Here is a 12,019-nt window from a genome sequence, read left to right as displayed (position 1 = left end):
CACAGTAACCTAAAAAAGAAATAAAAAACAAAAAAATGACAAAAAAAATCAATCATGATAATAATCTTAAAAATTAAAACAACTAAATAACTCAACTGTGTGAAAATCAGCTGCAATAAAAAGAGGAACAACAGGAATAAAGTGAACCAAGTCATTTACATGAATATTTTACAAAGAAAATCAGCTTACAATTACTCTGCGCATTCATATGAAACATTTCGTAATAATCCATTGGTTTTTGTACTTGTTTATTGAGTGCGACTGCTAAACAAGCCACCATGGGGCCAAAGAAAGTTCCAAGTGCCAGCCCTATGATAAAGAAGGCGAGAAACACGATAGAATTCAATATTGGTAGAGGGTGGTAGTGATGGTGGTAGTGGGTTGTAGTGATGACAGTAAAGGGTGGTAGTAATGGTGAGGGAGGGTGGTAGTGATGGTAGTGGAGGGTGGTAGTGATGGTGGTAGTGGGTTGTAATGATGACAGTAGAGGGTGGTAGTAATGGTGAGGGAGGGTGGTAGTGATGGTGGTAGTGGATTGTAGTGCTGGTGGTAGAGGGTGGTAGTGATGGTGATGGAGGGTGGTAGTGATGGTGGTAGTGGGTTGTAGTGATGATGGTAGAGGGTTGTAGTGATGATGGTAGAGGGTGGTAGTAATGGTGAGGGAGGGTGGTAGTGATGGTAGTGAAGGGTGGTAGTGATGGTGGTAGTGGGTTGTAGTGATGGTAGTAATGGTGAGGGAGGGTGGTAGTGATGGTGGCAGTGGATTGTAGTGCTGGTGGTAGAGGGTGGTAGTGATGGTGATGGAGGGTGGTAGTGATGGTAGTGGAGGGTGGTAGTGATGGTGGTAGTGGGTTGTAGTGCTGGTAGTAGAGGGTGGTAGTGATGGTGATGGAGGGTGGTAGTGATGGTAGTGGAGGGTGGTAGTGGATTGTAGTGATGACAGTAGAGGGTAGTAGTAATGGTGAGGGAGGGTGGTAGTGACAGTAGTGGAGGGTGGTAGTGATGGTGGTAGTGGGTTGTAGTGATGGTGGTAGAGGGTGGTAGTAATGGTGAGGGAGGGTGGTAGTGATGGTGGTAGTGGGTTGTAGTGCTGGTGGTAGAGGGTGGTAGTGATGGTAGTGGAGGGTGGTAGTGATGGTGGTAGTGGGTTGTAGTGCTGGTGGTAGAGGGTGGTAATGATGGTGATGGAGGGTGGTAGTGATGGTGATGGAGGGTGGTAGTGATGGTAGTGGAGGGTGGTAGTGATGGTGATGGAGGGTGGTAGTGATGGTAGTGGAGGGTGGTAGTGATGGTGATGGAGGGTGGTAGTGATGGTAGTGGAGGGTGGTAGTGATGGTGATGGAGGGTGGTAGTGATGGTAGTGGAGGGTGGTAGTGATGGTGGTAGAGATAACCTCTCCCTCTCCCCTCCTCACCGTCTTCCATACACCAACAAGAGTCTTCAATAAAGGTAAAAGTGATTTAAATGTTCATTTATCCATTTTATTAGTGCTTTATATTTACTTCTCATTGTTTTCTGTATGTACAACTATGGTTATTCTCTATAAAATGTATTTTTTGTTAACATTTTTGGGTGTCTGGAACGGATTAATTGGATTTACATTATTCATGGCAAATATTGCTTCAGTTTTCGTCGAATTCAGTTTTCATCAGACTCTCTGGAACGAAGTAAAGACAAAAACCAATGTTCCATGGTACAAGGTATACAGGCCTAGCTGACATCAATAATAACAATAATAAATAATAATAAATAATAACAATAATAATAATAATAATAATAATAATAATAATAATAATAATAATAATAATAATAATAAATTTTATTTCTACAAGTATATGCACAAGGTATACAGGCCCAGCTGATATCAATGACATACTACATAGAAAACCACTTGTTATGCAGAGCATTTCTGGGAAATTAGGTAAATTTTGTCCCAGGATGTGACCCACACCAGTCAACTAACAACCTGGTACCCCATTTTACTGATGGGTGAACAGGGGCAGCAAGTGTCTTATAGAAACATGTTCCAATGTTTTCCAGCCGTACTGGGGATCAATCTTTGGACCTCAGTGTGAGCCGAGTGCTAGTGATTGAGCTACCAGAAAACTGTGTTCTCTTCCCCTAGTACCATACAGGTTTGGTTCCCAACCTTGATAAACTTGGAAGCAAGATATTTTGGACTCTGCTTATGAGCAATTTTATAAACATTATTTATCTTCAGTCGCTTTACTTTGTTTTCAAATTTCAGAACATCCAGAAAATAATAATAATAATAATAATAATAATAATAATAATAATAATAATAATAATAATAATAATAATAATAATAATAATAATAATAATAATAATAATAATAATAATAATAATAATAATAATAATAATTAATAAATAAATAAATAATAAATAATTAATAATAATAATAATAATAATAACAATATTTCATCCAACTTACGAGGTGATATAAAAAAAGACCTGGAAAACCCTATCAGAAATTCTAGGAACAAAAAAGATATCACGAACAGTGAAATTAAATTAGCAAAATCAGATGAACCCCAACTCCCACCAACAGAAACAGCAAACAGACTCAATGATTTCTTCTCCACTATAGGACAAAACCTTGCCAATAAAATCCCAAGCTCAGATACCCCACCAAATGACTACCTCACTGGCAACTACCCGAACACACTGTTCCTAGCTCCGAATAACCCATACGAAGTCTCCCTTATTATCAACACACTAAAAAACAAGGCAGGAGATTTAAATACCTTACCACCCTTTATATACAAAAAAGTGTCACAAGTGCTATCACCAATCATTGCAACACTCTTTAACCCTTTGACTGTTTCAGGCCCCTCTCTGAAACTGTCATTCTATGTCGCCAAATATTTGAAAAAAAAAAAATTATTTTTTCTTGTGAAAATGTTAGGAATATTTTTCTGAGTGTTTTAAGCCTAAAAAAAAAAAAATTTTGCCATCAGTACTTACCGAGATATAGAGCCGCATAGTTTGCAGAAAGTGACGTGCATACGGCAACAGCGGCGACTGCCGCCCACCCGGTATTCTTTTATTTACTGTAATTCAAAGGTTTCTTGCATTTTTCAATATTTTTCTGTTCCAGGTAACTTATGTGGCCTGTGAAACCAATGTAAGGTGCATTGTTCAAATATACACTCATTGTTTACAACACAATAACAGAACAAACTTTATCACTATTAGTTTGTATACACTTTGTTTACACAAACAAACAATACAAAACAATGTTTATTACTATTGTTCCATAATATATATACATATGTACAGTCACTAAACACGTTCCTAGAACTGCTGCAGCTTGTGAAAGTCTTTGAAACATGGGTATATGCAGAGGGGCACTTGACACTCCTCACACAAAACGAGTGTCTCTGCGTGTTTGTGGGCATTTTGTGGTATGCATACATACATAACACCTCTTCTGAGCATTTTTCTTGGCAGTAGTAGGAGGCAGTTGCATGGGGTAGTGATCACCAGGCCTGAAACAAGATGACGTGTGTTGGTAATTTTGTGGACGCTGGTCTATTGCAGGTGTTGCTCCTTGGTACTTTGCAATTATTTGTCTGATTACTGACAAGCAAAATTCACCATATTTTGGTGTTTTGTTGGTCTTCAACTTGTATATGTTATAAGCATTCAGCATAGAGATATCAACAAGATGGAAAAAAAGTTTTACATACCACTTATAACTCTTGTGTACACAGTCTGCAAACACAATCTGCATGTCACATTTGTCCACTAAGCGCATATTGAGGTTGTAGTCCATGACAGCTGCAGGCTTTAGAATGGGTTCATTGGTCTCTCTGTTGTGCCTGCCACTGTGTACCATTTCGTTTCGGTGAACTGATGTCAATAATGTGACATCACGTTTGTCATGCCACCGAAATGCCATGATGTCATTGGCAGCAAAGGCTTGCACCTCACCTCTGCGAGTGCCAGCGTCGAACCTTGGCATATGTTTACGATTACGATGCACTGTGCCACACACGTCTGACAAGTTCACTCACAAGAAATCACTGAGTAAGGGGCTTGTGTACCAGTTATCAGTAAATAACATTTGCACCTTACCAAGATATGGTTCCATCATTGTTCGAACCACATCACCAGAGATACCCAATAACTTCATGGTATCTCTCAAAGTATTACTGCCAGTGTACACAATGATATCCAAAACTAGACCACTTCTGCAATCACATAGTACAAATAGCTTTATACCAAAGCGTTTCCTCTTGCTTGGTATATATTGCTTGAATGAGTCTTCCTTTGAATAAAATCAAGGACTCATCAATAACAAGCTTCCTGAAGGGATAAAAATACATGCAGCACTTTTGTTTCAGGTACATAAACACATTTCTTATCTTATATAACCTGTCGCTTCTGTCAGGCCTGGTTTTGTCTGAAAAGTGTAACATACGTAACAGTATCAGGAAATGAATGACACCTATAATGTCACTAAAACCTGGAGTTGAAATCAGGCGTTCTGTTGCCCAGTATGTGGCGACAGTGTGCTTATACACATGTGGCATAAGCATTATTGTAGCAAAAAACAGGTACATCTCTGCCACAGTTGTCTCCTTCCACTTCTGTAGCCGTGATTTTGGTGAGAGAATTGTATTTGCCATGGTGTAATCACAGTATGTGTTTGTTTCCCTTACAATGATGTCCATCAGGGGTTCATCGAAGAATAACTCAAAGCAGTCCAGTTCACTGGCATTGTTCCCAAGTGGACATGATGGCTTTATTCCACTTTGTGTTTCATCAAAGTCATGAGAACTGGGAACAAACTCGTCACCGTCCTGCCAATCCCAGATGCGGTCTGCTGGAGGGGTCTGGATATTGCACCATGGTTGTGGTTGTGCAGGTTGTGGTTGTGCAGGTTGTGGGAGTGCAGGTTGTGGGAGTGTGGGGTAGGGTGAGGCTGGTTGTTGTGCAGAGTCAGCAGCGTGGGTAGTAGCGTGGCCCGCTGATGGTGCCACATGGGCCGTGCCACCCTCACTATCACTACCACTGCCTGCTCCCTCACTCACATCATTCATACCCATCATTACAATATCGTCATCTTCACTATCAGGTCGTGGTGTAGGGCCACGGGATGTGCTCCCGGAGTTTCTCCTTCCCCTTGGAACAACATATGAAACACTACCAGACCGCTTGCTACATCGTACATACTGCCGCTTCACTGGGGAATATTCACCCTCACTGTCACTAGAACTGCTTTCAATGACCTTGAAATCACTATCACATTCACTGCTATCATCTGGGTGTTGTACACGACCAAATAGTTTCCTCTTTCGTCCTGGTACAGGCGAACGTGAACGTGAACAAGCCGGCCCAGCACCAGAGGTGGAAGGTTGTGGGTCATCTGGGTTTTCATCACTAATTACATTATCCTGGGCACTTTTTTCGGTAACACTCACTTCAAAACCCTGGAATTCACTGTCACTGACATTTTCAACACTGTTAGAGCTATCACTTGGGAACAAAAGACCTCCAATCCGCCGAGGAGTGAGGAACTTCTTACCGAGAGGTATAGTGAAAATGGACTAACAAGATGGCGTTCCCACAATGCACAGCTGGGTCCCAGATTTTTTTCACAGGGTGCACACCGACAACTGAGACCCATTCTCTCTCATGTAGGCCTACCAGGCCTTTCCCGCTTGATTTGAAGCTGCTAGAATTTGTGCGTATAAATACGTCAGAAACATTGGCTCGTAAGACGTATTTATACGTCGTAAACAGTCAAAGGGTTAACAAATCCACTGAATCCTCTACCTTCCCTACAGTTCTCAAAATAGCAAGGGTCACCCCGATCCATAAAGGAGGAGACCAAACAGAGTTGAATAACTATAGGCCAATATCCAACTTACACCCTCTCTCAAAAATCTTCGAAAAATTAATTCATAAACGAATCTACTCCTACCTCATCTCCCAAAACATACTCAACCCCTGCCAATTTGGATTCAGGCCTAATAAAAATACTAATGATGCTATTATACACATGCTAGAACATATATACACTGCAACAGAGAAATAAGAAGTCCCACTGGGGATCTTCATTGACTTACGTAAAGCTTTTGATACAGTTGACCATGACTTGCTCCATGTAAAATTGTCACACTATGGTATAAGAGGGCAATCCCTCAACTACCTAAAGTCATACCTCAGCAACAGAAGCCAATATGTGTACACAAATGGGGCAAACTCATCCGCACAACCAATTACAGTTGGTGTCCCACAGGGAAGTGTCCTTGGCCCTCTTCTCTTTCTCCTATACATAAATGACCTACCAAATGCTTCGCAATTGCTCAAACCCACACTATTTGCAGATGACACTACATACGTCTTCTCTCACCCGAGCCCAGTCATGCTAGCCAATACTCTAAATACCGAATTACAGAAAATATCTACCTGGATGAGGACTAACAAACTTACACTAAACATTGACAAAACCTACTTCATTCAGTTTGGTAACAGAGCTACAGATGTCCCTCTTAACATAATGATAAACGGATCACCTATCACAAAGCTAACAGAGGGAAAATTCTTAGGAATCCACCTTGATAATAGACTCAAATTTCATACACATATACAACAAATTTCTAAGAAAATTTCCAAGACCGTAGGCATACTATCGAAGAAACGGTACTATGTTCCACAGTCAGCCCTCCTGGCCCTATATCACTCTCTTATTTACCCCTATCTCACCTATGGAATTTGTGCATGGGGCTCAACAACAATTAACCATCTCAGACCACTCATTACCCAACAAAAGGCTGCAGTCAGAATGATAACAAATTCCCACTACAGGCAGCTCACTCCACCAATATTCAAAACACTAAACCTACTCACCATACAAAACATCCATACTTATTACTGCACCTATTACATACATAGAACACTTAACTCTGATATAAACCCTCCCCTCAAACATCTCCTTGCCAACCTCAACAGAACACATGACCATAACACAAGGCACACATCACTCTTTGATGTTCCTCGTGTCCATCTCACGCTATGCAAAATCTCAATGCACATAAAAGGCCCTAAAATCTGGAATTCATTACCTGTGAATATAAAAGAAACACTACCTGTTTATAAATTCAAGTCTCTTCTCAAAGATCACTTATTCACCCAAAACCAAATAAATACTGAATAACTGAACCTTATAAATTGTATATCTTAAATGTTTCTCACAATTATATCACATAAATGTTAAACCTAAAACCCAATCTAACTTTATTATTTTTTAAATACACTACCTAACAGAATACTCCATTCTACTGAATGTACAGCAATGCATGCAACCATATGACTTGTCTTTGTAATACTAATTTGTGTTTTATTGTTATCTGTTTACAACAATGTTTTATCACTGATTACATCATTGCTTAGTTAATCTTAAGTTAATTTTAAGCCAGCCCGTAATGCTATGCATACAAGTGGCTTTGGCATGCTGCTCTTACCTGTATTTTTTTGTACCTCTGTATGTATGTTCAAATTATTAAATAAATAAATAAATAAATAAATTGCAGCATGATACAATGTTTGTACAGAGACAGTTGACCGTTTTGCATGCAATAAGTCCAAAATTATGCAGAGCAGAGTAATTCATCGTGACCTACAAGCTCTCTTGGTCCCAGGTGTGCTTCCTGTGTTATGAATATGTATTTATGAATACTCACAAAATAACACTGAAGCAGAACACGGGAATAAAGTAAATATTGCAAAATAAAGTTAATACAACTCTTGGCTTCACAAGCACAATGGCACCTCACTGGAATTCAATTCAATTCAATTCAATTAAAGTTTATTCTCTATAATGGTTACAATGTGGGGTTTACAGGTTTTGGGTATTTTGTGGGTTACATGTTATAAAATACAGTGGACCCCCGGTTAATGATATTTTTTCATTCCAGAAGTATGTTCAGGTGCCAGTACTGACTGAATTTGTTCCCATAAGGAATATTGTGAAGTAGATTTGTCCATTTCAGACCCCCAAACATACACGTACAAACGCACTTACATAAATACACTTACATAATTGGTCGCATTGGGAGGTGATCGTTATGCGGGGGTCCACTGTACTAATTACAGAGGGGGGCCACTAGGACACCTAGCATGGCTAGGCATTTCGAGCAGACTTAGATTAATTCTTAACATTAAATCCTTACAGATTATGGTATTAAGGCTAAGTGACTACATCATAATTTGTGAGTTTAGCAATGTGAATGCTTTTGTTTTGGCACAATACAAGGTGTCTATATTTGAGTATCATAGGCAAACTTATGACTAGTTAGGATTTATTATTTTAAGATTAAGATTAGTATTTCTGGGTTTACAGTCAGTGGGTGAGTGAGTGTAATTTTGAACCACCAGGTGGTTATCATGTAGTTAGTTGTCGGGGTGGATCAGGGAGATAAGATGTTTTCTGATGGTAGTTTTGAAAGTGATGAATGTGTCTGTAGTTCTAGAGTTTTCAGGTAGGGTGTTCCAGATTTTAGGTCCTTTGAAATACATTGAATTTTTGTAAAGGTTTAGTCGAACACAGGGAATGCCATAGAGATGTTTGTGTCTGGTGTTATGCCTGTGGATCCTGTCACAACTATCAAGAAAGCGTTTTAGGTCAAGGTTAATGTTGGAATTTAAGGTCCTGTAGATATAGACTGCACAGTAGTAAATGTGGATGTTCTGAACAGGGAGTAAATTTAGATCTATGAAGAGTGGGGGGAGGAGTGTTGCCAGGGATGGGATTTAGTGATTATTCTTACTGCAGCTTTGTGTTGGGTTATTATTGGCTTTAGGTGTGTTGCTGCAGTTGAACCCCAAGCACAGATAGCATAGGTGAGGTATGGATATATAAGTGAATGGTATAGTGTGAGAAGGGCAGTTTGCGGTACGTAGTATCGTATCTTGGAGAGGATCCCCACCGTTTTGGATACTTTTTTTGTTAAGTGTTGGATATGGGTGCTCAAATTTAGTTTGTTGTCGAGGTATAGGCCAAGGAATTTGCCCTCATTATGTCTGGCAATTAGTGTTGTCGATCTTAATGTTAAGTTGCGCAACACCTGCTCTGCTACCAAACATAACATAGTAGGTTTTGCCAGTGTTAAGTGTAAGTTTATTGGCTGTCATCCAAGTTGATATTTTGAGCAGCTCCTCATTAACAATGGTGTTGAGGGTGGCAAGATTAGGGTGGGAGATGACATAAGTTGTGTCGTCAGCAAAGAGAATGGGTTTCAGGTGTTGGGATATATTTGGAAGATCATTGATGTAAATGAGGAAGAGCAGGGGTCCAAGGACACTTCCCTGCAGAACTCCAGTATCAAGCGGCCATATTGATGAGGCTGTGTCTTTAATGGTGACGTACTGATACCTATTAGAAAGGGAGGATTTAAAATATGCAAGCGCATGGCCTCTTATACCATAGTGGTCAAGTTTGTGGACTAGGATGCCATGGTCTACTGTGTCAAATGCTTTTCTTAGGTTAATAAAAATTCCTAGTGGATATTCCTTATTTTCCAATGCTGTGTAAAGCAGGTCTAGCATTTTCATAATTGCATCATTATTGCTTTTATTTTTCCTGAATCCAAATTGGCAGGGGTTGAGTATGTTTTGTGACGTTATAAATGAATATAGTCTCCTGTGCACGAGTTTCTTGAAGATTTTGGATAGCAATGTTAAGTTTGATATTGGCCTATAGTTGTTTAAGTCTGTAGGGTCACCACCTTTATGTATTGGTGTAACCCTTGCTGTCTTGAGTAGTGTCGGGAAAGTGCTAGTTTCTAGTGACTTGTTAAAAAGTAATGTAATAGCATGCGAAAGGACATTGGCCACTCGCTTGAACAATAATGGTGGGACGTGAGATAGATTCCCTGAGTTATTTTTAAGTGACTTTATGATCACTGTGACTTCCGTGAGCTCAGTTGGTACAAGATAGAAGGAATTTGGGAAATTCCCATCTAGGTAGTCCCCGGCATGGGCATTGGTACGTGGGATTTTACTTGCGAGATTAGATCCTATGTTTGAGAAGAAGTCGTTTATCTTGTTAGCTGTATAGTGGGATGCAGTGGTGTTTCATGAGGTTTAGTTAGAACAATATTCAGTTTGTGGGTCCCCAGAATCTGGGAAAGTGTTTTCCAGGTCTTTTTTTATATCTCCTCTTGTGTCAGTGAATCTGCTGGAGTAGTACAGTTGTTTGGCTTTCTTTTTTAATTTGGTGAGAACTGTTGAATATTTTTAAGAATACAATGGACCCCCGGTTAATGATATTTTTTCACTCCAGAAGTATGTTCAGGTGCCAGTACTGACCGAATTTGTTCCCATAAGGAATATTGTGAAGTAGATTAGTCCATTTCAGATCCCCAAACATACACTTACAAACGCACTTACATAAATACGCTTACATAATTGGTCGCATTCGGAGGTGATCGTTATGCGGGGGTCCACTGTATCTTTGTGTATTAAGCCCTGTCTATATTGCTTTTCATATTGGTGTTTCTTCTCAATGGATTTCAGAATGGTGCTGGTTAGCCATGGGCAACCAAGCCGTTAGTTTGTGATCTGTTTCGTTTTTATAGGACAATGTTTGTTGTATAGTCTAAGTATTTTGTTAAGAAAAATGACTATTATTTCCTCGTATTATTCATCTTTAGGACATCCGGCCCTGCAGCACCACATGGCCCTTGTGGGTTTAGTGCTTAGATTTAACAGTAGTAATAATAATAATGATTATTAAAACTTCAGGGGAAGCACTAAGTCCTTAGGGTCACACAGCGCCCGCAGAAAGAGAGGCATCAGATTCAATCCAAAGGTGATGACAAGCCAAGTTCCTTGGATCAAGAACCCCGTCACCAGCATTAAGGAGTTCAGGTACAGGAACCTACCCTGAGGGGCAATGGAGCAGATGAGCGAAAAAAAAAAAATCTATTTAAATACCTCTCAGCAATTTTATGGATATCCTAAATAAAGTAATCATATAATATCACTTTTATACACAGTAAGTATAATTATTATAATTATTATAAGCCATTATTAAAGCTGAAGGAACTAACATGGTTATTTACCTGTATATTACTTAGAGCTACACTGCTCTACCATCCAGCTTTACTCTTCTGGTGTGCAAAATAACTGGTATTTTGGCCAAGATGACTGTAATATAAGCAGATTACTACTAAAATAAACAATATTTCTAACGTGTTGAGTAGGTCAAGAAAGAGCATAATAATCTTGTTGGTGTTGTTGGGTTTGTAAGGTCACTCACGGCTCCCCATCACACCTTCAACAACACTTATTAATATGTTTATTCAGGTAATAGTAAGTAAATAAGTTTATGCTACACATAAATACTTATATAAATTATCATACATAGCAGTTTATGTGTAGATTACCTAGGATAACCCCAAGAAAAGTCAAAGTGATTTATATCCACTGGAGTCCTTGAACTTCCATTAGGGTTCTTGAACTTCCATTTGGTCCTTGAACTTCCATTAGGGTCCTTAAACTTCCATTAGGGTTCTTGAACTTCCATATGGTCCTTGAACTTCCATTAGGGTCCTTGAACTTCCATTAGGATCCTTGAACTTCCATTAGGGTCCTTAAGAGATAATATAAGATTTCGTTCGGATTTTTAACCCCGGAGGATTAGCCACCCAGGATAACCCAAGAAAGTCAGTGCGTCATCGAGGACTGTCTAACTTATTTCCATTGGGGTCCTTAATCTTGTCCCCCAGGATGCGACCCACACCAGTCGACTAACACCCAGGTACCTATTTGCTGCTAGGTGAACAGGACAACAGGTGTAAGGAAACGTGTCGAAATGTTTCCACCCGCCGGGAATCGAACCCGGGCCCTCCGTGTGTGAAGCGGGAGCTTTAGCCACCACGCCAATGGGCCACTTCCATTGGGTCCTTGAACTTCCATTAGGGTCCTTGAACTTCTATTAGGGTCCTTGAACGTCCATTAGTATCCTTGAACTTCCATTAGGGTCCTT

The 12,019-nt window shown here is 39.8% G+C and overlaps 1 protein-coding gene across 1 annotated transcript in view; it reads right to left on the bottom strand.

Moving 5' to 3' along the window:
- LOC138852701 (protein SHQ1 homolog) overlaps window positions 1–11,297 on the bottom strand; it is a gene marked incomplete at its 3' end in the record, with an annotated part of 51,487 nt that extends 40,190 nt beyond the window's left edge. The window contains 1 exon segment of the mRNA XM_070085005.1: window positions 11,094–11,297.
- Window positions 11,298–12,019: the final 722 nt, after the last annotated feature.

This window comes from Cherax quadricarinatus, chromosome 14 (assembly GCF_038502225.1).
Source record: "Cherax quadricarinatus isolate ZL_2023a chromosome 14, ASM3850222v1, whole genome shotgun sequence".
Lineage (NCBI taxonomy): Eukaryota > Metazoa > Arthropoda > Malacostraca > Decapoda > Parastacidae > Cherax > Cherax quadricarinatus.
Note: the sequence above shows the minus strand (reverse complement) of the source record. Positions and strands in the feature narration are given on the sequence as shown.